We start from the raw sequence: 25047 nt of genomic DNA, 5'->3' as shown, positions 1-25047 counted from the left end.
GCAATCACCAGCACAACTCCCGCATATCTCCAGCAATCACCAGCACATCTGCAGCAATCACCAGCATATCTCCAGCAAACACCAGCACTACTCCAGCAATCAGCTACACATCTCCAGTAATCAGCAGCAAATCTCCAACAATAACGTGCAAAACTGCAGCAATTACCAGTACATCCCCATCAATTACCATCACGACACCAGCATTCACCAACACATCTCCAGCAATCATCAGCACATATACAGCAATCAACATCACATCTCCAGCAATCACCAGCACATTTCCAGCAATCACGAGCACGTATACAGCAATCAACATCACATCTCCAGCAATCACCAGCACAATCTCCAGCAATCACCAGCACATCTCCTGCAATCACCAGCCCAAATCCAGCAAACACCAGCACATCTGAAGCAAACACAAGCAGACCTCCAGCAAACACCAGCCCATCTCCAGCAATCACCACAACGTATCCAGCAGTCACCACAACATATCCAGCAATCATCAGCACAACTCCAGCAAACACCAGCACATCTCCTGCAAACATCAGCACATCTCCAGCAATCATCAGCACATCTCCAGCAATCATCAGCACATCTCCAGCAAACACCAGCTCATTCCCAGCCATCACCAGCACATCTTCAACAATCAGCAGCACAACTCCAGCAATTACAAGCACATCTCCATCAATGACCAGCAAATCTCCAGCAATTATCAGCACATGTCCAGCAATCAGCAGCACATCTCCAGCATACACCAGCACAGCTTCAGCAAAAACCAGCTCAGCTCCATGAATTAGCAGCTAATATCCATCAAACATCAATCACCATCTCAGCTCCAGCAATCACCAGCACGTCTACAACGATCACTAGCACATCTACATCAATCATCAGCACATCTCCAGCAAACAATACCGCATCTAGATCAAACAGCGGCACATTGCCAGCAATCACCAGCAAATCTCCAGCAATCATCAGCACGTCTCCAGCAAACATCAGCACATCTCCAGCAAACAAAAGCACTTCTCCAGCAAACAGCAGCACATTTCCAACAATCACCAAAACATCTCCAGCAATCATCAACACATCTCCAGGAATCACTAGGACATCTCCAGCAACCATCAGCACATCTCCAGCAAAAACCAGCACCTCTCCGGCAATCACCAGCACATTTCCAATAATCACCAGCACAACTCCAGCCATCACCAGCACATCTCCATCAATCACCAGCACATTTCAAGCAATCACCAGCACATTTCTAATCAACAGAACATCTCCAGAAATCACCAGCGCAACTCCAGCACTTCTCCAGCAATCACCAGCATATCTCCAGGAAACACCAGCACACATCCAGCAATCAGCTGCACATCTCCAGCAATCACCAGCACAGCACCAGCAATCACCAATAGAGATCTAACAAACACCAACTCAGCTCCAGCAAAAACCAGATCATTTGCAGCAATTACCAAATCAGTTCCAGCAATCCTGAATCACCGGCTCAGATACAAGAAGCACCAGCTCATCTATAACAATCACCAGCACATCTAAAACAATCACCACCACATATGCAACGATCAGCACCACATATACAGCAATCAGCAGCACATCTCCAGCAATCATCAGCACATCTCCAGCAAACAGAACCAGACCTACAACAATCGCCTGCACAGCTCAAGCAATCACCGGCACAGCTCCAGCTGTCACGAGCACATCACCGGTAATCACAAGCACATCTCCGGCAATCAACACTCATCTCCTGCAATCACCAGCACAACTCTGGCAATCACAAGCACATCTCCAGCAATCACCAGCACATCTCCAGCAATCACCAGCACATCTCCAGCAATCACAAGCTCACCTCCAGCAATCACCAGCACATCTCAAGCAAACTCAAGCACACCTCCAGCAAACAGCAGCCCATCTCCAGCAATCACCTCAACATCTCCAGCAATCATCAGCACATCTCCAGCAAACACCAGCACATCTCCAGCAAACACCAGCACATCTCCAGCCCACCTCCAGCAATGAGCAACACATCTCCAGCAATTAGCAGCACAACGCCAGCACATCTGCAGCAATCAACTGCTCAGCTCCAGCAAAAACCAGCACAGCTCCAGCTAAAACCAGCTCAACTCCAGCAATTACCAGCTCATCACCAGCAATCACCAGCACATCTCAACAATCACCAGCACATATACAACAAACACCAGCCCATCTCCAGCAAAAAGATATGCGTCTACAGCAATCATAAGCACATCTCCAGCAATCACCAGCACATCTCCAGCAATCACCAACACATCTCCAGCAAACACCAGAAAATATCAGCACATCTCCAGCAATCACCAGCACAGCACCAGCAATCACCAATAGAGAACTAACAAACACCAACTCAGCTCCAGCAAAAACCAGATCATTTCCAGCAATTACCAACTCAGTTCCAGCAATCCTGAATCACCGGCTCAGATACAAGAAGCACCAGCTCATCTACAACAATCACCAGCGCATCTAAAACAATCACCACCTCATATACAACAATCAGCTCCCCATATACAGTAATCAGCAGCACATCTCCAGCAATCATCAGCACATCTCCAGCAAACAGAACCAGTCCTACAACAATCGCCTGCACAGCTCAAGCAATCACCGGCACAGCTCCAGCTGTCACGAGCACATCACCGGTAATCATAAGCACATCTCCGGCAATCAACACTCATCTCCTGCAATCACCAGCACATCTCCGGCAATCACAAGCACATCTCCAGCAATCACCAGTACATCTCCAGCAATCACCAGCACATCTCCAGCAATCACCAGCACATCTCCAGCAAAAACATACGCATCTACAGCAATCATCAGCACATCTCCAGCAATCACCAGCACATCTCCAGCAATCACCAGCACATCTCCAGCAATCACCAGCACATCTCCAGCAAATATCAGCACATCTCCAGCAATCACCAGCACATTTACCAAAAACACCAGCACATCCCCAGCCATCACCAGCACATCTGCAACAATCACCAGCACAACTCCAGCAATCACCAGCACATCTCCATCAATGACCAGCAAATCACCAGCAATTATCAGCACATGTCTAGCAATCAGCAGCACATCTCCAGCATACAGCAGCACAGCTCCAGCAAAAGCCAGCTCAGCTCCATCAATTACCAGCTAATCTCCAGCAAACATCAATCACCATCTCAGCTCCAGCAATCACCAGCACATCTACAACAATCAACAGCACATCTACATCAAACATCAGCACATCTCCAGCTAAAACTAGCGCATCTCCAGCCAACACCTGCACAACTCCAGCAAACACCAGCACATCTCCAACAATCACCAGCAGATATTCTGCAATCACCAGAAAAAAACCAGCAATCATCAGCAAATCTCCAGCAATCACCAGCACATCACCAGCAAACAAGATCACATCTCCAGCAATCATCAGCACATCTCCAGCAATCACCAGGACATCTCTAGTAATCAGCAGCACATCTCCACCAAACACCAGCACATCTCCAGCCATTACCAGCACATCTCCCGCAAACAGCAGCACATCTCCAGCAATCACTATCATCGCGCCAGCAATCACCAATAGAGCTCTAAAAATCACTACCCCCGCTCCAGCAATTACCAGCTCAGCTCCAGCAATCATCAATCACCAGCACATCAACAGCAATCATCAGCACACCTCCAGCAATCATCAGCACATCGCCAGTAATCACCAGTACATCTCCAGTCATGACCAGCAAAACTCCAGCATTCTCCAGCATAACTTCAGCAATCAGCAGCACATCTCCAGCAATCATCAGCTCATCTCCAGCTTACATCAGCACATGTCCAATAATCAGCAGCACAAATACAGCAATAACCAGCACAGATCCATCAATCACCAGCACATTTCCAGCAATCACCAGCACATCTCCAATCACCAGAACCTCTCCAGCAATCACCAGCACAACTCCCGCATATCTCCAGCAATAACCAGCACATCTGCAGCAATCACCAGCATATCTCCAGCAAACACAAGCACTACTCCAGCAATCAGCTACACATCTCCAGTAATCAGCAGCAAATCTCCATCAATCACGTGCACAACTGCAGCAATCACCAGTACATCCCCATCAATTACCATCACGACACCAGCATTCACCGGCACATCTCCAGCAATCATCAGCACATATACAGCAATCAACATCACATCTCCAGAAATCACCAGCACATTTCCACAATCACTAGCACATATACAGCAATCAACATCACATCTCCTGCAATCACCAGCCCAACTCCAGCAAACACCAGCACATCTCAAGCAAACACAAGCAGACCTCCAGCAAACACCAGCCCATCTCCAGCAATCACCACAACGTATGCAGCAGTCACCACAACATATCCAGCAATCATCAGCATATCTCCAGCAAACACCAGCACATCTCCTGCAAACATCAGCACATCTCCAGCAATCATCAGCACATCTCCAGCAAACACCAGCTCATTCCCAGCCATCACCAACACATCTTCAACAATCAGCAGCACAACTCCAGCAATTACAAGCACATCTCCATCAATGACCAGCAAATCTCCAGCAATTATCAGCACATGTCCAGCAATCAGCAGCACATCTCCAGCATACACCAGCACAGCTTCAGCAAAAACCAGCACAGCTCCATGAATTAGCAGCTAATATCCATCAAACATCAATCACCATCTCAGCTCCAGCAATCACCAGCACGTCTACAACGATCACTAGCACATCTACATCAATCATCAGCACATCTCCAGCTAACAATACCGCATCTAGAGCAAACAGCGGCACATTGCCAGCAATCACCAGCAAATCTCCAGCAATCATCAGCACGTCTCCAGCAAACATCAGCACATCTCCAGCAAACAAAAGCACTTCTCCAGCAAACAGCAGCACATTTCCAACAATCACCAAAACATCTCCAGCAATCATCAACACATCTCCAGTAATCACTAGCACATCTCCAGCAAACATCAGCACATCTCCAGTAAAAACCAGCACCACTCCGGCAATCACCAGCACATTTCCAATAATCACCAGCACAACTCCAGCCATCACCAGCACATCTCCATCAATCACCAGCACATTTCCAGCAATCACCAGCACTTTTCTAATCACCAGAACATGTCCAGAAATCACCAGCACAACTCCAGCACTTCTCCAGCAATCACCAGAATATTTCCAGGAAACACCAGCACACATCCAGCAATCAGCTGCACATCTCCAGCAATCACCAACTCTGCTCCAGCAATCACCAATAGAGATCTAACAAACACCAACTCAGCTCCAGCAAAAACCAGATCATTTGCAGCAATTACCAAATCAGTTCCAGCAATCCTGAATCACCGGCTCAGATACAAGAAGCACCAGCTCATCTACAACAATCACCAGCACATCTAAAACAATCACCACCACACATGCAACAATCAGCACCACATAATCAGCAATCAGCAGCACATCTCCAGCAATCATCAGCACATCTCCAGCAAACAAAACCAGACCTACAACAATCGCCTGAACAGCTCAAGCAATCACCGGCAAAGCTCCAGCTGTCACGAGCACATCACCGGTAATCACAAGCACACCTCCGGCAATCAACACTCATCTCCTGCAATCACCAGCACATCTCCGGCAATCACAAGCACATCTCCAGCAAGCACCAGCACATCTTCAGCAATCACCAGCAAATCTCCAGCAATCATCAGCACATCTCCAGCAAACAGAACCATACCTACAACAATCGCCTGCACAGCTCAAACAATCACCAGCACATCTCCAATAATCACCAGCACATTTCCAGAAATCACAAGCACATCTCCAGCAATCACCAGCTCATCTCCTGCAATCACCAGCACATCTCCTGCAATCACCAGCACATCTCCGGCTATCACAAGCACATCTCCAGCAGTCACCAGCACATCTCCAGCAATCACCAGCAAATCTCCAGCAATCACCAGCACATCTCAAGCAAACACAAGCACACCTCCAGCAAACACCAGCCCATCTCCAGCAATCACCACAACATTTCCAGCAATCATCAGCACATCTCCAGCAAACACCAGCACATCTCCAGCAATCATCAGCCCACCTCCAGCAATGAGCAGCACATCTCCAGCAATTAGCAGCACAAAGCCAGCACATCTGCAGCAATCAACTGCTCAGCTCCAGCAAAAACCAGCACAGCTCCAGCTAAAACCAGCTCACCTCCAGCAATTGGCAGCTCATCTCCAGCAATCACCAGCACATCTCAACAATCACCAGCACATCTAAAACAATCACCAGCACATTTCCAGCAAAAAAATACACATCTACAGCAATAATCAGCACATTTCCAGCAATCACCAGCACATCTCCAGCAATCACCAGCACATCTCCAGCAAACACCAGAAAATCACCAGCAAACATCAGCACATCTCCAGCATTCATCAGCACATGTCCAGCAAACACCAGCACCACTCCAGCAATCAGCTACACATCTCCAGTAATCAGCAGCAAATCTCAATCAATCACGTGCACAACTGCAGCAATCACCAGTACATCTCCATCAATTACCATCACAACACCAGCAATCACCAGCACATCTCCAGCAATCATCAGCACATATAGAGCAATCAACATCACATCACCAGCAATCACCAGCACATTTCCAGCAATAACTAGCACATATACAGCAATCAACATCACATCTCCAGCAATCACCAGCACATTTCCAGCAATCACTAGCACAGAAACAGCAATCAACATCACAACTCCAGCAATCACCAGCACATCTCCAGCAAACAGAACCAGACCTACAACAATCGCCTGCACAGCTCAAGCAATCACCGGCACAGCTCCAGCTGTCACGAGCACATCACCGGTAATCACAAGCACATCTCCGGCAATCAACACTCATCTCCTGCAATCACCAGCACATCTCCGGCAATCACAAGCACATCTCCAGCAATCACCAGCACATCTCCAGCAATCACAAGCACACCTCCAGCAATCACCAGCACATCTCAAGCAAACTCAAGCACACCTCCAGCAAACAGCAGCCCATCTCCAGCAATCACCACAACATCTCCAGCAATCATCAGCACATCTCCAGCAATCATCAGCCCACCTCCAGCAATGAGCAGCACATCTCCAGCAATTAGCAGCACAACGCCAGCACATCTGCAGCAATCAACTGCTCAGCTCCAGCAAAAACCAGCACAGCTCCAGCTAAAACCAGCTCACCTCCAGCAATTACCAGCTCATCACCAGCAATCACCAGCACATCTCAACAATCACCAGCACATATACAACAATCACCAGCACATATCCAGCAAAAACATATGCGTCTACAGCAATCATAAGCACATCTCCAGCAATCACCAGCACATCTCCAGCAATCACCAGCACATCTCCAGCAAACACCAGCAAATCTCCAGCAAATATCAGCACATCGCCAGCAATCACCAGCACAGCACCAGCAATCACCAATAGAGAACTAACAAACACCAACTCAGCTCCAGCAAAAACCAGATCATTTCCAGCAATTACCAACTCAGTTCCAGCAATCCTGAATCACCGGCTCAGATACAAGAAGCACCAGCTCATCTACAACAATCACCAGCGCATCTAAAACAATCACCACCACATATACAACAATCAGCACCACATATACAGTAATCAGCAGCACATCTCCAGCAATCATCAGCACATCTCCAGCAAACAGAACCAGACCAACAACAATCGCCTGCACAGCTCAAGCAATCACCGGCACAGCTCCAGCTGTCACGAGCACATCACCGGTAATCACAAGCACATCTCCGGCAATCAACACTCATCTCCTGCAATCACCAGCACATCTCCGGCAATCACAAGCACATCTCCAGCAATCACCAGCACATCTCCAGCAATCACCAGCACATCTCCAGCAATCACCAGCACATCTCCAGCAATCACCAGCACATCTCCAGCAAAAACATACGCATCTACAGCAATCATCAGCACATCTCCAGCCATCACCAGCACATCTCCAACAATCACCAGCACAACTCCAGCAATCACCAGCACATCTCCATCAATGACCAGCAAATCACCAGCAATTATCAGCACATGTCTAGCAATCAGCAGCACATCTCCAGCATACAGCAGCACAGCTCCAGCAAAAGCCAGCTCAGCTCCATCAATTACCAGCTAATCTCCAGCAAACATCAATCACCATCTCAGCTCCAGCAATCACCAGCACATCTACAACAATCAACAGCACATCTACATCAAACATCAGCACATCTCCAGCTAAAACTAGCGCATCTCCAGCCAACACCTGCACAACTCCAGCAAACACCAGCACATCTCCAACAATCACCAGCAGATATTCTGCAATCACCAGAAAAAAACCAGCAATCATCAGCAAATCTCCAGCAATCACCAGCACATCACCAGCAAACAAGATCACATCTCCAGCAATCATCAGCACATCTCCAGCAATCACCAGCACATCTCTAGTAATCAGCAGCACATCTCCACCAAACACCAGCACATCTCCAGCCATTACCAGCACATCTCCCGCAAACAGCAGCACATCTCCAGCAATCACTATCATCGCGCCAGCAATCACCAATAGAGCTCTAAAAATCACTACCCCCGCTCCAGCAATTACCAGCTCAGCTCCAGCAATCATCAATCACCAGCACATCAACAGCAATCATCAGCACACCTCCAGCAATCATCAGCACATCGCCAGTAATCACCAGTACATCTCCAGTCATGACCAGCAAAACTCCAGCATTCTCCAGCATAACTTCAGCAATCAGCAGCACATCTCCAGCAATCATCAGCTCATCTCCAGCTTACATCAGCACATGTCCAATAATCAGCAGCACAAATACAGCAATAACCAGCACAGATCCATCAATCACCAGCACATTTCCAGCAATCACCAGCACATCTCCAATCACCAGAACCTCTCCAGCAATCACCAGCACAACTCCCGCATATCTCCAGCAATCACCAGCACATCTGCAGCAATCACCAGCATATCTCCAGCAAACACCAGCACCACTCCAGCAATCAGCTACACATCTCCAGTTATCAGCAGCAAATCTCCATCAATCATGTGCACAACTGCAGCAATCGCCAGTACATCTCCATCAATTACCATCACGACACCAGCAATCACCAGCACATCTCCAGCAATCATCAGCACATATAAAGCAATCAACATCACATCTCCAGCAATCACCAGCACATTTCCACAATCACTAGCACATATACAGCAATCAACATCACATCTCCAGCAATCACCAGCACATCTGCAGCAAACACCAGCAAATCTCCAGCAAATATCAGCACATCTCCAGCAATCACCAGCACATCTCCAGCAAACACCAGCACATTCTCAGCCATCACCAGCACATCTCCAACAATCACCAGCACAACTCCAGCAATCACCAGCACATCTCCATCAATGACCAGCAAATCACCAGCAATTATCAGCACATCTCCAGCATACAGCAGCACAGCTCCAGCAAAAACCAGCTCAGCTCCATCAATTACCAGCAAATCTCCAGCAAACATCAGCACATCTCCAGCCAACACAAGCACTTCTCCAGCAAACAGCAGCACATTTCCAACAATCACCAAAACATCTCCAGCAATCATCAACATATCTCCAGCAATCACCAGCACATTTCCATCAAACAAGAGCACATCTCCAGTAATCACTAGCAAATCTCCAGCAATCAGCAGCACATCTCCAGCAAATACCAGCACCTCTCCAGCAATCAGCAGCACATCTCCAATAATCACCAGCACATTTCCAGAAATCACCAGCACATTCCTAATCACCAGAACATCTCCAGGAATCACCAGCACAACTCCAGCACATCTCCAGCAAAACCCAGCACATCTCCGGCACTCAAAAGCACATCTCCAATAATCACCAGCACAACTCCAGCAATCACCAGCACATCTCCATCAATCACCAGCACATTTCCAGCAGTCAACAGCACATCTCCAGCAAATACCGGCACACATCCAGCCATCAGCTGCACATCTCCAGCAATCACAAGCACAGCTCCAGCAATCACCAATAGAGCTCTAACAAAAACCACATCAGCTCCAGCAAAAACCAGCTCATCTCCAGCAATTACCAACACAGGTCCAGCAATCTTGTATCACCGGCTCAGCTCCAGGAATCACCATCTCATCTTCAACAATCACCAGCACCTCTACAACAATCACCACCACATATAGAATGATCAGCTGCACATCTCTAACAATCACTGGCACCGCTCCAGCAATCACCAGCACATATGCGGCAATCACCAGCACATCTCGAGAAAAAAACAGCCCATCTTCGGCAATCACCAGCACATCTTTGTCAAGCACCAGCTCATCTCAGCCTATCACCAGCACATCTCAGACAATCACCAGCACATTACCAGCAATCACCTGCACATCTCAAGCAATCACCGGCACATCTCCAGCAATCCCCAGTATATTTAGAGCAATCACCAGCACATATACAGCAATCAGCAGTACATCTCCAGCAATCATCAGCACATCTCCAGCAAACAGAACCATTCCTACAACAATCGCCTGCACAGCTCAGCAATCACCAGCACATCTCCAATAATCACCAGCACATTTCCAGAAATCACAAGCACATCTCCAGCAATCACCAGCTCATCTCCTGCAATCACCAGCACATCTCCAACAATCACTAGCACATCTCCAGCAGTCACCAGCACATCACCAGCAATCACCAGCAAATCTCCAGCAATCACCAGCACATCTCAAGCAAACACAAGCACACCTCCAGCAAACACAAGCACACCTCCAGCAAACACCAGCCCATCTCCAGCAATCACCACAACATCTCCAGCAATCATCAGCACATCTCCAGCAAACACCAGCACATCTCCAGCAATCATCAGCCCACCTCCAGCAATGAGCAGCACATCTCCAGCAATTAGCAGCACAACGCCAGCACATCTGCAGCAATCAACTGCTTAGCTCCAGCAAAAACCAGCACAGCTCCAGCTAAAACCAGCTCACCTCCAGCAATTGGCAGCTCATCTCCAGCAATCACCAGCAGATCTCAACAATCACCAGCACATCTAAAACAATCACCAGCACATTTCCAGCAAAAAAATACACATCTACAGAAATAATCAGCACATTTCCAGCAATCACCAGCACATCTCCAGCAATCACCAGCACATCTCCAGCAAACACCAGAAAATCACCAGCAAACATCAGCACATCTCCAGCATTCATCAGCACATGTCCAGCAAACACCAGCACCACTCCAGCAATCAGCTACACATCTCCAGTAATCAGCAGCAAATCTCCATCAATCACGTGCACAACTGCAGCAATCACCAGTACATCTCCATCAATTACCATCACAACACCAGCAATCACCAGCACATCTCCAGCAATAATCAGCACATATACAGCAATCAACATCACATCTCCAGCAATCACCAGCACATTTCCAGCAATAACTAGCACATATACAGCAATCAACATCACATCTCCAGCAATCACCAGCACATTTCCAGCAATCACTAGCACATATACAGCAATCAACATCACAACTCCAGCAATCACCAGCACATCTCCAGCAAACAGAACCAGACCTACAACAATCGCCTGCACAGCTCAAGCAATCACCGGCACAGCTCCAGCTGTCACGAGCACATCACCGGTAATCACAAGCACATCTCCGGCAATCAACACTCATCTCCTGCAATCACCAGCACCTCTCCGGCAATCACAAGCACATCTCCAGCAATCACCAGCACATCTCCAGCAATCACAAGCACACCTCCAGCAATCACCAGCCCATCTCAAGCAAATTCAAGCACACCTCCAGCAAAGAGCAGCCCATCTCCAGCAATCACCACAACATCTCCAGCAATCATCAGCACATCTCCAGCAAACACCAGCACATCTCCAGCAATCATCAGCCCACCTCCAGCAATGAGCAGCACATCTCCAGCAATTAGCAGCACAACGCCAGCACATCTGCAGCAATCAACTGCTCAGCTCCAGCACAAACCAGCACAGCTCCAGCTAAAACCAGCTCACCTCCAGCAATTACCAGCTCATCACCAGCAATCACCAGCACATCTCAACAATCACCAGCACATATACCACAATCACCAGCACATCTCCAGCAAAAACATATGCATCTACAGCAATCATAAGCACATCTCCAGCAATCACCAGCACATCTCCAGCAATCACCAGCACATCTCCAGCAAACACCAGCAAATCTCACAGCAAATATCAGCACATCTCCAGCAATCACCAGCACAGCACCAGCAATCACCAATAGAGAACTAACAAACACCAACTCAGCTCCAGCAAAAACCAGATCATTTCCAGCAATTACCAACTCAGTTCCAGCAATCCTGAATCACCGGCTCAGATACAAGAAGCACCAGCTCATCTACAACAATCACCAGCGCATCTAAAACAATCACCACCACATATACAACAATCAGCACCACATATACAGTAATCAGCAGCACATCTCCAGCAATCATCAGCACATCTCCAGCATTCATCAGCACATCTCCAGCATTCATCAGCACATGTCCAGCAAACACCAGCACCACTCCAGCAATCAGCTACACATCTCCAGTAATCAGCAGCAAATCTCCATCAATCACGTGCACAACTGCAGCAATCACCAGTACATCTCCATCAATTACCATCACAACACCAGCAATCACCAGCACATCTCCAGCAATCATCAGCACATATACAGCAATCAGCATCACATCTCCAGCAATCACCAGCACATCTCCAGCAATCACCAGCACATCTCCAGCAAAAACATATGCATCTACAGCAATCATCAGCACATCTCCAGCAATCACCAGCACATCTCCAGCAATCACCAGCACATCTCCAGCAATCACCAGCACATCTCCAGCAATCATCAGCTCATCTCCAGCATACATCAGCACATGTCCAATAATCAGCAGCACAAATACAGCAATCACCAGCACAGATCCATCAATCAGCAGCACATTTCCAGCAATCACCAGCACATCTCCAATCACCAGAACCTCTACAACATACACCACCACATATACAATGATCAGTTGCACATCTCTAACAATCACTGGCACCGCTCCAGCAATCAGCAGCACATATGAGGCAATCACCAGCACATCTCAGGCAATCACCAGCACATTACCAGCAATCACCTGCACATCTCAAGCAATCACCGGCACATCTCCAGCAATCCCCAGTATATTTAGAGCAATCACCAGCACATATACAGCAATCAGCAGCACATCTCCAGCAATCATCAGCACATCTCCAGCAAACAGAACCATACCTACAACAATCGCCTGCACAGCTCAAACAATCACCAGCACATCTCCAATAATCACCAACACATTTCCAGAAATCACAAGCACATCTCCAGCAATCACCAGCTCATCTCCAGCAATCACCAGCACATCTCCGGCTATCACAAGCACATCTCCAGCAGTCACCAGCACATCTCCAGCAATCACCAGCAAATCTCCAGCAATCACCAGCACATCTCAAGCAAACACAAGCACACCTCCAGCAAACACCAGCCCATCTCCAGCAATCACCACAACATTTCCAGCAATCATCAGCACATCTCCAGCAAACACCAGCACATCTCCAGCAATCATCAGCCCACCTCCAGCAATGAGCAGCACATCTCCAGCAATTAGCAGCACAACGCCAGCACATCTGCAGCAATCAACTGCTCAGCTCCAGCAAAAACCAGCACAGCTCCAGCTAAAACCAGCTCACCTCCAGCAATTGGCAGCTCATCTCCAGCAATCACCAGCACATCTCAACAATCACCAGCACATCTAAAACAATCACCAGCACATTTCCAGCAAAAAAATACACATCTACAGCAATAATCAGCACATTTCCAGCAATCACCAGCACATCTCCAGCAATCACCAGCACATCTCCAGCAAACACCAGAAAATCACCAGCAAACATCAGCACATCTCCAGCATTCATCAGCACATGTCCAGCAAACACCAGCACCACTCCAGCAATCAGCTACACATCTCCAGTAATCAGCAGCAAATCTCCATCAATCACGTGCACAACTGCAGCAATCACCAGTACATCTCCATCAATTACCATCACAACACCAGCAATCACCAGCACATCTCCAGCAATCATCAGCACATATACAGCAATCAGCATCACATCTCCAGCAATCACCAGCACATTTCCAGCAATAACTAGCACATATACAGCAATCAACATCACAACTCCAGCAATCACCAGCACATCTCCAGCAAACACCAGCAAATCTCCAGCAAATATCAGCACATCTCCAGCAATCAGCAGCACATCTCCAGCAAAAACCAGCACATCCCCAGCCATCACCAGCACATTTCCAACAATCACCAGCACAACTCCAGCAATCACCAGCACATCTCAATCAATGACCAGCAAATCACCAGCAATTATCAGCACATGTCCAGCAATCAGCAGCACATCTCCAGCATACAGCAGCACAGCTCAAGCAAAAACCAGCTCAGCTCCATCAATTACCAACTAATCTCCAGCAAACATCAATCACCATCTCAGCTCCAGCAATCACCAACACATCAACAACAATCACCAGCAAAACTCCAGCAAACATCAGCACATCTCCAGCAAACACAAGCACTTCTCCAGCAAACAGCAGCACATTTCCAACAATCACTAAAACATCTCCAGCAATCACTAGCACATTTCCAGCAAACAAGAGCACATCTCCAGTAATCACTAGCAAATCTCCAGCAATCAGCAGCACATCTCCAGCAAATACCAGCACCTCTCCAGCAATCAGCAGCACATCTCTAATAATCACCAGCACATTTCCAGAAATCACCAGCACATTCCTAATCACCAGAACATCTCCAGGAATCACCAGCACAACTCCAGCACATCTCTAGCAAAAACCAGCACATCTCCAGCACTCAACAGCACATCTCCAATAATCACCAGCACAACTCCAGAAAAGAACAGCCCATCTTCGGCAATCACCAGCACATCTTTCTCAAGCACCAGCTCATCTCAGCCTATCACCAGCACATCTCAGGCAATCACCAGCACATTACCAGCAATCACCTGCACATCTCAAGCAATCACCAGCACATCTCCAGCAATCCCCAGCATATTTAGAGCAATCACCAGCACATATAAAGCAATTAGCAGCACATCTCCAGCAATCAGCAGCACATCTCCAGCAAACAGAACCATTCCTACAACAATCGCCTGCACAGCTCAAAGAATCACCAGCACAGCTCCAGCAATCACGAGCACATCACCCGTAATCACAAGCACATGTCCAGCAATCACCAGCTCATCTCCTGCAATCACCAGCACATCTCCGACAATCACAAGCACATCTCCAGCAATCAACAGCACATCTCAAGCAATCACCAGCTAATCTCCAGCAATCACAAGCACATCTCAAGCAAACACAAGCACACCTCCAGCAATCACCAGCCCATCTCCAGCAATCACCACAACATCTCCAGCAATCATCAGCACATCTCCAGCAAATACCAGCACATCTCCAGCAATCATCAGCCCACCTCCAGCAATGAGCAGCACATCTCCAGCAATTAGCAGCACAACGCCAGCACATCTGCAGCAATCAACTGCCTAGCTCCAGCAAAAACCAGCACAGCTCCAGCTAAAACCAGCTCACCTCCAGCAATTGGCAGCTCATCTCCAGCAATCACCAGCACATCTAAAACAATCACCAGCACATTTCCAGCAAAAAGATACGCATCTACAGCAATCATCAGCACATTTCCAGCAATCACCAGCACATCTCCAGCAATCACCAGCACATCTCCAGCAAAGACCAGAAAATCACCAGCAAACATCAGCACATCTCCAGCAATCATCAGCACATTTCCAGCAAACACCAGCAACACTCCAGCAATCAGCTAAACATCTCCAGTAATCAGCAGCAAATCTCCATCAATCACGTGCACAACTACAGCAATCACCAGTACATCTCCATCAATTACCATCACGAAACCAGCAATCACCAGCACATCTCCAGCAATCATCAGCACATCTCCAGAAAACACCAGCAAATCTCCAGCAAATATCAGCACTTCTCCAGCAATCACCAGCACATCTCCAGCAAACACCAGCACATCCCCAGCCATCACCAGCACATCTCCAACAATCACCAGCACAACTCCAGCAATCACCAGCACATCTCCAGCAATCACCAGCAAATCACCAGCAATTATCAGCACATGACCAGCAATCAGCAGCACATCTCCAGCATTCAGCAGCACAGCTCCAGCAAAAACCAGCTCAGCTCCATCAATTACCAACTAATCTCCAGCAAACATCAATCACCATGTCAGCTCCAGCAATCACCAACACATCAACAACAATCACCAGCAAATCTCCAGCAAACATCAGCACATCTCGAGCAAACACAAGCACTTCTCCAGCAAACAGCAGCACATTTCCAACAATCACCAAAACATCTCCAGCAATCATCAACACATCTCCAGCAATCACCAGCACATTTCCAGCAAACAAGAGCACATCTCCAGTAATCACTAGCAAATCTCCCGCAATCAGCAGCACATCTCCAGCAAATACCAGCACCTCTGCAGCAATCACCAGCACATCTCCATCAATCACCAGCACATTTCCAGTAGTCAACAGCACATCTCCAGCAAACACCAGCACACATCCAGCCATCAGCTGCACATCTCCAGCAATCACAAGCACAGCTCCAGCAATCACCAATAGAGCTCTAACAAACACCAAATCAGCTCCAGCAAAAACCAGCTCATCTCCAGCAATTACCATCTCAGGCCCAGCAATCTTGTATCTCCGGCTCAGCTCCAGGAATCACCAGCTCATCTTCAACAATCACCAGCACCTCTACAACAATCACGACCACATATACAACGATCAGCTGCACATCTCTAACAATCACTGGCACCGCTCCAGCAATCACCAGCACATATGCGGCGATCACAAGCACATCTCCAGAAAAAAACAGCCCATCTTCGGCAATCACCAGCACATCTTTGTCAAGCACCAGCTCATCTCAGCCTATCACCAGCACATCTCAGGCAATCACCAGCACATTACCAGCAATCACCTGCACATCTCCAGCAATCATCAGCACATCTCCAGCAAACACCAGCACATCTCCAGCAAACATCAGCCCACCTCCAGCAATGAGCAGCACATCTCCAGCAATTAGTAGCACAACGCCAGCACATCTGCAGCAATCAACTGCTCAGCTCCAGCAAAAACCAGCACAGCTCCAGCTAAAACCAGCTCACCTCCAGCAATTAGCAGCTCATCTCCAGCAATCACCAGCACATCTCAACAATCACCAGCACATCTAAAACAATCACCAGCACATTTCCAGCAAAAAGATACGCATCTCCAGCAATCACAAGCACATCTCCAGCAATGACCAGCACATCTCCAGCAGATACCAGCACATCTCCAGCAAACACCAGAAAATCACCAGCAAACATCAGCACATCTCCAGCAATCATCAGCAAATTTCCAGCAAACACCAGCACATCCCCAGCCATCACCAAAACATCTCCAACAATCACCAGCCCAACTCCAGCAATCACCAGCAAATCTCCATCATTGACTAGCAAATCACCAGCAATTATCAGCACATGTCCAGCAATCAGCAGCACATCTCCAGCATACAGCAGCACAGCTCCAGCAAAAACCAGTTCAGCTCCATCAATTACCAGCTAATCTCAAGCAAACATCAATCACCATCTCAGATCCAGCAATCACCAGCACATCTACAACAATCAACAGCACATCTACATCAATCATCTGCAAATCTCCAGCTAACGCTAGCGCATCTCCAGCCAACACCTGCATATCTCCAGCAAACACCAGCACATCTCCGGCAATCACCAGAAGATCTCCTCAAATCACCAGCAGATATCCAGCAATCACCAGAAAATCTCCAGCAATCATCAGCAAATCTCCAGCAACCGCCAGCACATCACCAGCAAACAAGAGCACATCTCCAGCAATCATCAGCACATCTCCAGCAATCACCAGGACATCTCCAGCAATCACCAGGACATCTCTAGTAATCAGCAGCACATCACCATCAAACACCAGCACATCTCCAGCCATTACCAACACATCTCCCGCAAACAGCAGCACATCTCCAGCAAACACCATCATAGCTCCAGCAATCACCAATAGAGCTCTAAAAATCACCAGCCCCGCTCCAGCAATTACCAGCTCAGCTCCAGCAATCATCAATCACCAGCACTTCAACAGCAATCATCAGCACAGCTCCAGCAATCATCAGCACATCGCCAGTAATCACCAGTACATCTCCAGTCATGACCAGCAAAACACCAGCATTCTCCAGCACAACTTCAGCAATCAGCAGCACATCTCCAGCAATTTTGAGCACATCTCCAGCATACATCAGCACATGTCCAATAATCACCAGCACAAATACAGCAATCACCAGCACAGATCCATCAATCACCAGCACATTTCCAGCAATCACCAGCACATCTCCAATCACCAGAACCTCTCCAGCAATCACCAGCACAACTCCGGCATATCTCCAGCAATCACCAGCACATCTGCAGCAATCACTAGCACATCTCCAGCAATCAGCTACACATCTCCAGTAATCAGCAGCAAATCTCCATCAATCAAGTGCACAACTGCAGCATTCACCAGTACATCTCCATCGATTACCATCACATCACCAGCAATCATCAGCATTTCTCCAGCAATCATCAGCAAATATACAGCAATGAACATTACATCTCCAGCATTCTCCAGCACAACTTCAGCAATCAGCAGCACATCTCCAGCAAAAACCAGCACATCTCCGGCAATCAACAGCACATCTCCAATAATCACCAGCACAACTCCCGCAATCACCAGCACATCTCCATCAATCACCAGCACATTTCCAGCAATCACCAGCACATTTCTAATCACCAGAACATCTCCAGAAATCACCAGCACAACTCCAGCAAATCTCCAGCAAAAACCAGCACATCTCCGGCAATCAACAGCACATCTCCAGCAAAAACATACGCATCTACAGCAATCATCAGCACATCTCCAGCAATCACCAGCACATCTCCAGCAATCACCAGCACATCTCCAGCAACCACCCGCAAATCTGTAGCAAATATCAGCACATCTCCAACAATCATCAGCACATCTCCAGCAAACACCAGCACATCCCCAGCCATCACCAGCACATCTCCACCAATCACCAGCACATCTCCAGCAATCACCAGCACATCTCCAGCAATCACCAGCACAACTTAAGCAAACTCAAGCACACCTCCAGCAAACACCAGCACAGATCCATCAATCACCAGCACATTTCCAGCAATCACCAGCACATCTCCGATCACCAGAACCTCTCTAGCAATCACCAGCACATCTCTGGCAATCACCAGCACATTTCCAACAATCATCAGCACATCTCCAAAAACACCAGCCCATCTCTAGCAATCATCAGCCCACCTCCAGCAATGAGCAGAACATCTCCAGCAATTAGCAGCACAACGCCAGCACATCTGCAGCAATGAACTGTTCAGCTCCAGCAAAAACCAGCACAGCTCCAGCAAGAACCAGCTCACCTCCAGCAATTACCAGCTCATCTCCAGCAATCACCAGCACATCTCAACAATCACCAGCACATCAACAACAATCACCAGCACATCTCCAGCAAAAACATACGCATCTACAGCAATCATCAGCACATCTCCAGCAATAACCAGCACATCTCTAGCAATCACCAGCACATCTCCAGCAAACACCAGCAAATCTCCAGCAAATATCAGCACATCTCAAGCAATCACCAGCACATCTCCAACAATCACCAGCACAACTCCAGCCATCACCAGCACATCTCCATCAATGACCAGCAAATCACCAGCAATTATCAGCACATGTCCAGCAATCAGCAGTACATCTCCAGCATACAGCAGCACAGCTCCAGAAAAAAACAGCTCAGCTCCATCAATTACCAACTAATCTCCAGCCAACATCAATCACGATCTCAGCTCCAGCAATCACCAACACATCAACAACAATCACCAGAACATCTCCAGAAATCACCAGCACAACTCCAGCAATCACCAGCACATCTCCATCAATCACCAGCACATTTCCAACAATCAACAGCACATCTCCAGCAATTTTCAGCACCTCTCCAGCATACATCAGCACATCTCCAATAATCACCAGCACAAATACAGCAATCACCAGCACAGATCCATCAATCACCAGCACATCTCCAGCAAACACCAGCAAATCACCAGCAAACATCAGCACATCTCCAGCAATCATCAGCACATTTCCAGCAAACACCAGCACATCCCCAGCCATCACCAGCACATCTCCAACAATCACCAGCACAACTCCAGCAATCACCAGCACATCTCCATCAATGACTAGCAAATCACCAGCAATTATCAGCACATGTCCAGCAATCAGCAGCACATCTCCAGCATACAGTAGCACAGCTCCAGCAAAAACCAGCTCAGCTCCATCAATTACCAGCTAATCTCCAGCAAACATCAATCACCATCTCAGATCCAGCAATCACCAGCACATCTACAACAATCAACAGCACATCTACATCAATCATCAGCAAATCTCCAGCTAACGCTAGCGCATCTCCAGCCAACAGCTGCATATCTCCAGAAAACACCAGCACATTTCCGGCAATCACCAGAAGATCTCCTCAAATCACCAGCAGATATCCAGCAATCACCAGAAAATCTCCAGCAATAATCAGCAAATCTCCAGCAATCACCAGCACATCACCAGCAATCACCAGGACATCTCTAGTAATCAGCAGCACATCACCACCAAACACCAGCACATCTCCAGCCATTACCAGCACATCTCCCGCAAACAGCAGCACATCTCCAGCAATCACCTTCACAACTCCAGCAATCACCAATAGAGCTCTAAAAATCACCAGCCCTGGTCCAGCAATTAACAGCTCAGCTCCAGCAATCATCAATCATCAGCACTTCAACAGCAATCATCAGCAAACCTCCAGCAATCATCAGCACATAGCCAGTAATCACCAGTACATCTCCAGTCATGACCAGAAAAACTCCAGCATTCTCCAGCACAACTTCAGCAATCAGCAGCACATCTCCACCAATTTTCAGCACATCTCCAGCATACATCAGCACATGTCCAATAATCAGCAGCACAAATACAGCAATCACCAGCACAGATCCATCAATCACCAGCACATTTCCAGCAATCACCAGCACATCTCCAATCACCAGAACCTCTCCAACAATCACCAGCACAACTCCCGCATATCTCCAGCAATCACTAGCACATCTCCAGCAATCAGCTACACATCTCCAGTAATCAGCAGCAAATCTCCATCAATCAAGTGCACAACTGCAGCATTCACCAGTACATCTCCATCAATTACCATCACATCACCAGCAATGAACATCACATCTCCAGCATTCTCCAGCACAACTTCAGCAATCAGCAGCACATCTCCAGCAAAAACCAGCACATCTCCGGCAATCAACAGCACATCTCCATCAATCACCAGCACATTTCCAACAATCAACAGCACATCTCCAGCAATTTTCAGCACATCTCCAGCATATATCAGCACATGTCCAATAATCACCAGCACAAATACAGCAATCACCAGCACAGATCCATCAATCACCAGCACATCTCCAAAAAACACCAGCAAATCACCAGCAAACATCAGCACATCTCCAGCAATCATCAGCACATCTCCAGCAATCATCAGCACATTTCCAGCAAACACCAGCACATCCCCAGCCATCACCAGCACATCTCCAACAATCACCAGCACAACTCCAGCACATCTCCATCAATGACTAGCAAATCACCAGCAATTATCAGCACATGTCCAGCAATCAGCAGCACATCTCCAGCATACAGTAGCACAGCTCCAGCAAAAACCAGCTCAGCTCCATCAATTACTAGCTAATCTCCAGCAAACATCAATCACCATCTCAGATCCAGCAATCACCAGCACATCTACAACAATCACCAGCACATCTACATCAATCATCAGCAAATCTCCAGCTAACGCTAGCACATCTCCAGCCAACAGCTGCATATCTCCAGAAAACACCAGCACATTTCCGGCAATCAACAGAAGATCTCCAACAATCAACAGCAGATATCTAGCAATCACCAGAAAATCTCCAGCAATCATCAGCAAATCTCCTGCAATCACCAGCACATCACCAGCAAACAAGAGCACATCTCCAGCAATCATCAGCACCTCTCCAGCAATCACCAGGACATCTCTAGTAATCAGCAGCACATCACCACCAAACACCAGCACATCTTCAGCCATTACCAGCACATCTCCCGCAAACAGCAGCACATCTCCAGCAATCACCTTCACAACTCCAGCAATCACCAATAGAGCTCTAAAAATCACCAGCCCCGGTCCAGCAATTACCAGCTCAGCTCCAGCAATCATCAATCACCAGCACTTCAACAGCAATCATCAGCAAACCTCCAGCAATCATCAGCACATAGCCAGTAATCACCTGTTCATCTCCAGTCATGACCAACAAAACTCCAGCATTCTCCAGCACAACTTCAGCAATCAGCAGCACATCTCCACCAATTTTCAGCACATCTCCAGCATACATCAGCACATGTCCAATAATCAGCAGCACAAATACAGCAATCACCAGCACAGATCCATCAATCACCAGCACATTTCCAGCAATCACCAGCACATCTCCAATCACCAGAACCTCTCCAACAATCACCAGCACAACTCCCGCATATCTCCAGCAATCACTAGCACATCTCCAGCAATCAGCTACACATCTCCAGTAATCAGCAGCAAATCTCCATCAATCAAGTGCACATCTCCAGCAATCACCAGCACATCTCCAGCAAACACCAGCAAATCTCCAGCAAATATCAGCACATCTCCAGCAATCACCAGCACAGCACCAGCAATCACCAATAGAGAACTAACAAACACCAACTCAGCTCCAGCAAAAACCAGATCATTTCCAGCAATTACCAACTCAGTTCCAGCAATCCTGAATCACCGGCTCAGATACAAGAAGCACCAGCTCATCTACAACAATCACCAGCGCATCTAAAACAATCACCACCACATATACAACAATCAGCACCACATATACAGTAATCAGCAGCACATCTCCAGCAATCATCAGCACATCTCCAGCAAACAGAACCAGACCAACAACAATCGCCTGCACAGCTCAAGCAATCACCGGCACAGCTCCAGCTGTCACGAGCACATCACCGGTAATCCTAAGCACATCTCCGGCAATCAACACTCATCTCCTGCAATCACCAGCACATCTCCGGCAATCACAAGCACATCTCCAGCAATCACCAGCACATCTCCAGCAATCACCAGCACATCTCCAGCAATCACCAGCACATCTCCAGCAAAAACATACGCATCTCCAGCAATCACCAGGACATCTCTAGTAATCAGCAGCACATCACCACCAAACACCAGCACATCTTCAGCCATTACCAGCACATCTCCCGCAAACAGCAGCACATCTCCAGCAATCACCTTCACAACTCCAGCAATCACCAATAGAGCTCTAAAAATCACCAGCCCCGGTCCAGCAATTACCAGCTCAGCTCCAGCAATCATCAATCACCAGCACTTCAACAGCAATCATCAGCAAACCTCCAGCAATCATCAGCACATAGCCAGTAATCACCTGTTCATCTCCAGTCATGACCAGCAAAACTCCAGCATTCTCCAGCACAACTTCAGCAATCAGCAGCACATCTCCACCAATTTTCAGCACATCTCCAGCATACATCAGCACATGTCCAATAATCAGCAGCACAAATACAGCAATCACCAGCACAGATCCATCAATCACCAGCACATTTCCAGCAATCACCAGCACATCTCCAATCACCAGAACCTCTCCAACAATCACCAGCACAACTCCCGCATATCTCCAGCAATCACTAGCACATCTCCAGCAATCAGCTACACATCTCCAGTAATCAGCAGCAAATCTCCATCAATCAAGTGCACATCTCCAGCAATCACCAGCACATCTCCAGCAAACACCAGCAAATCTCCAGCAAATATCAGCACATCTCCAGCAATCACCAGCACAGCACCAGCAATCACCAATAGAGAACTAACAAACACCAACTCAGCTCCAGCAAAAACCAGATCATTTCCAGCAATTACCAACTCAGTTCCAGCAATCCTGAATCACCGGCTCAGATACAAGAAGCACCAGCTCATCTACAACAATCACCAGCGCATCTAAAACAATCACCACCACATATACAACAATCAGCACCACATATACAGTAATCAGCAGCACATCTCCAGCAATCATCAGCACATCACCAGCAAACAGAACCAGACCAACAACAATCGCCTGCACAGCTCAAGCAATCACCGGCACAGCTCCAGCTGTCACGAGCACATCACCGGTAATCCTAAGCACATCTCCGGCAATCAACACTCATCTCCTGCAATCACCAGCACATCTCCGGCAATCACAAGCACATCTCCAGCAATCACCAGCACATCTCCAGCAATCACCAGCACATCTCCAGCAATCACCAGCACATCTCCAGCAAAAACATACGCATCTACAGCAATCATCAGCACATCTCCAGCAATCACCAGCACATCTCCAGCAAACAACAGCAAATCTCCAGCAAATATCAGCACATCTCCAGCAATCACCAGCACATTTACAAAAAACACCAGCACATCCCCAGCCATCACCAGCACATCTCCAACAATCACCAGCACAACTCCAGCAATCACCAGCACATCTCCATCAATGACCAGCAAATCACCAGCAATTATCAGCACATGTCTAGCAATCAGCAGCACATCTCCAGCATACAGCAGCACAGCTCCAGCAAAAGCCAGCTCAGCTCCATCAATTACCAGCTAATCTCCAGCAAACATCAATCACCATCTCAACTCCAGCAAT

Source organism: Carcharodon carcharias, chromosome 8 (assembly GCF_017639515.1).
Source record: "Carcharodon carcharias isolate sCarCar2 chromosome 8, sCarCar2.pri, whole genome shotgun sequence".
NCBI classification, from domain to species: domain Eukaryota; kingdom Metazoa; phylum Chordata; class Chondrichthyes; order Lamniformes; family Lamnidae; genus Carcharodon; species Carcharodon carcharias.
This window is presented reverse-complemented; position numbering follows the sequence as displayed.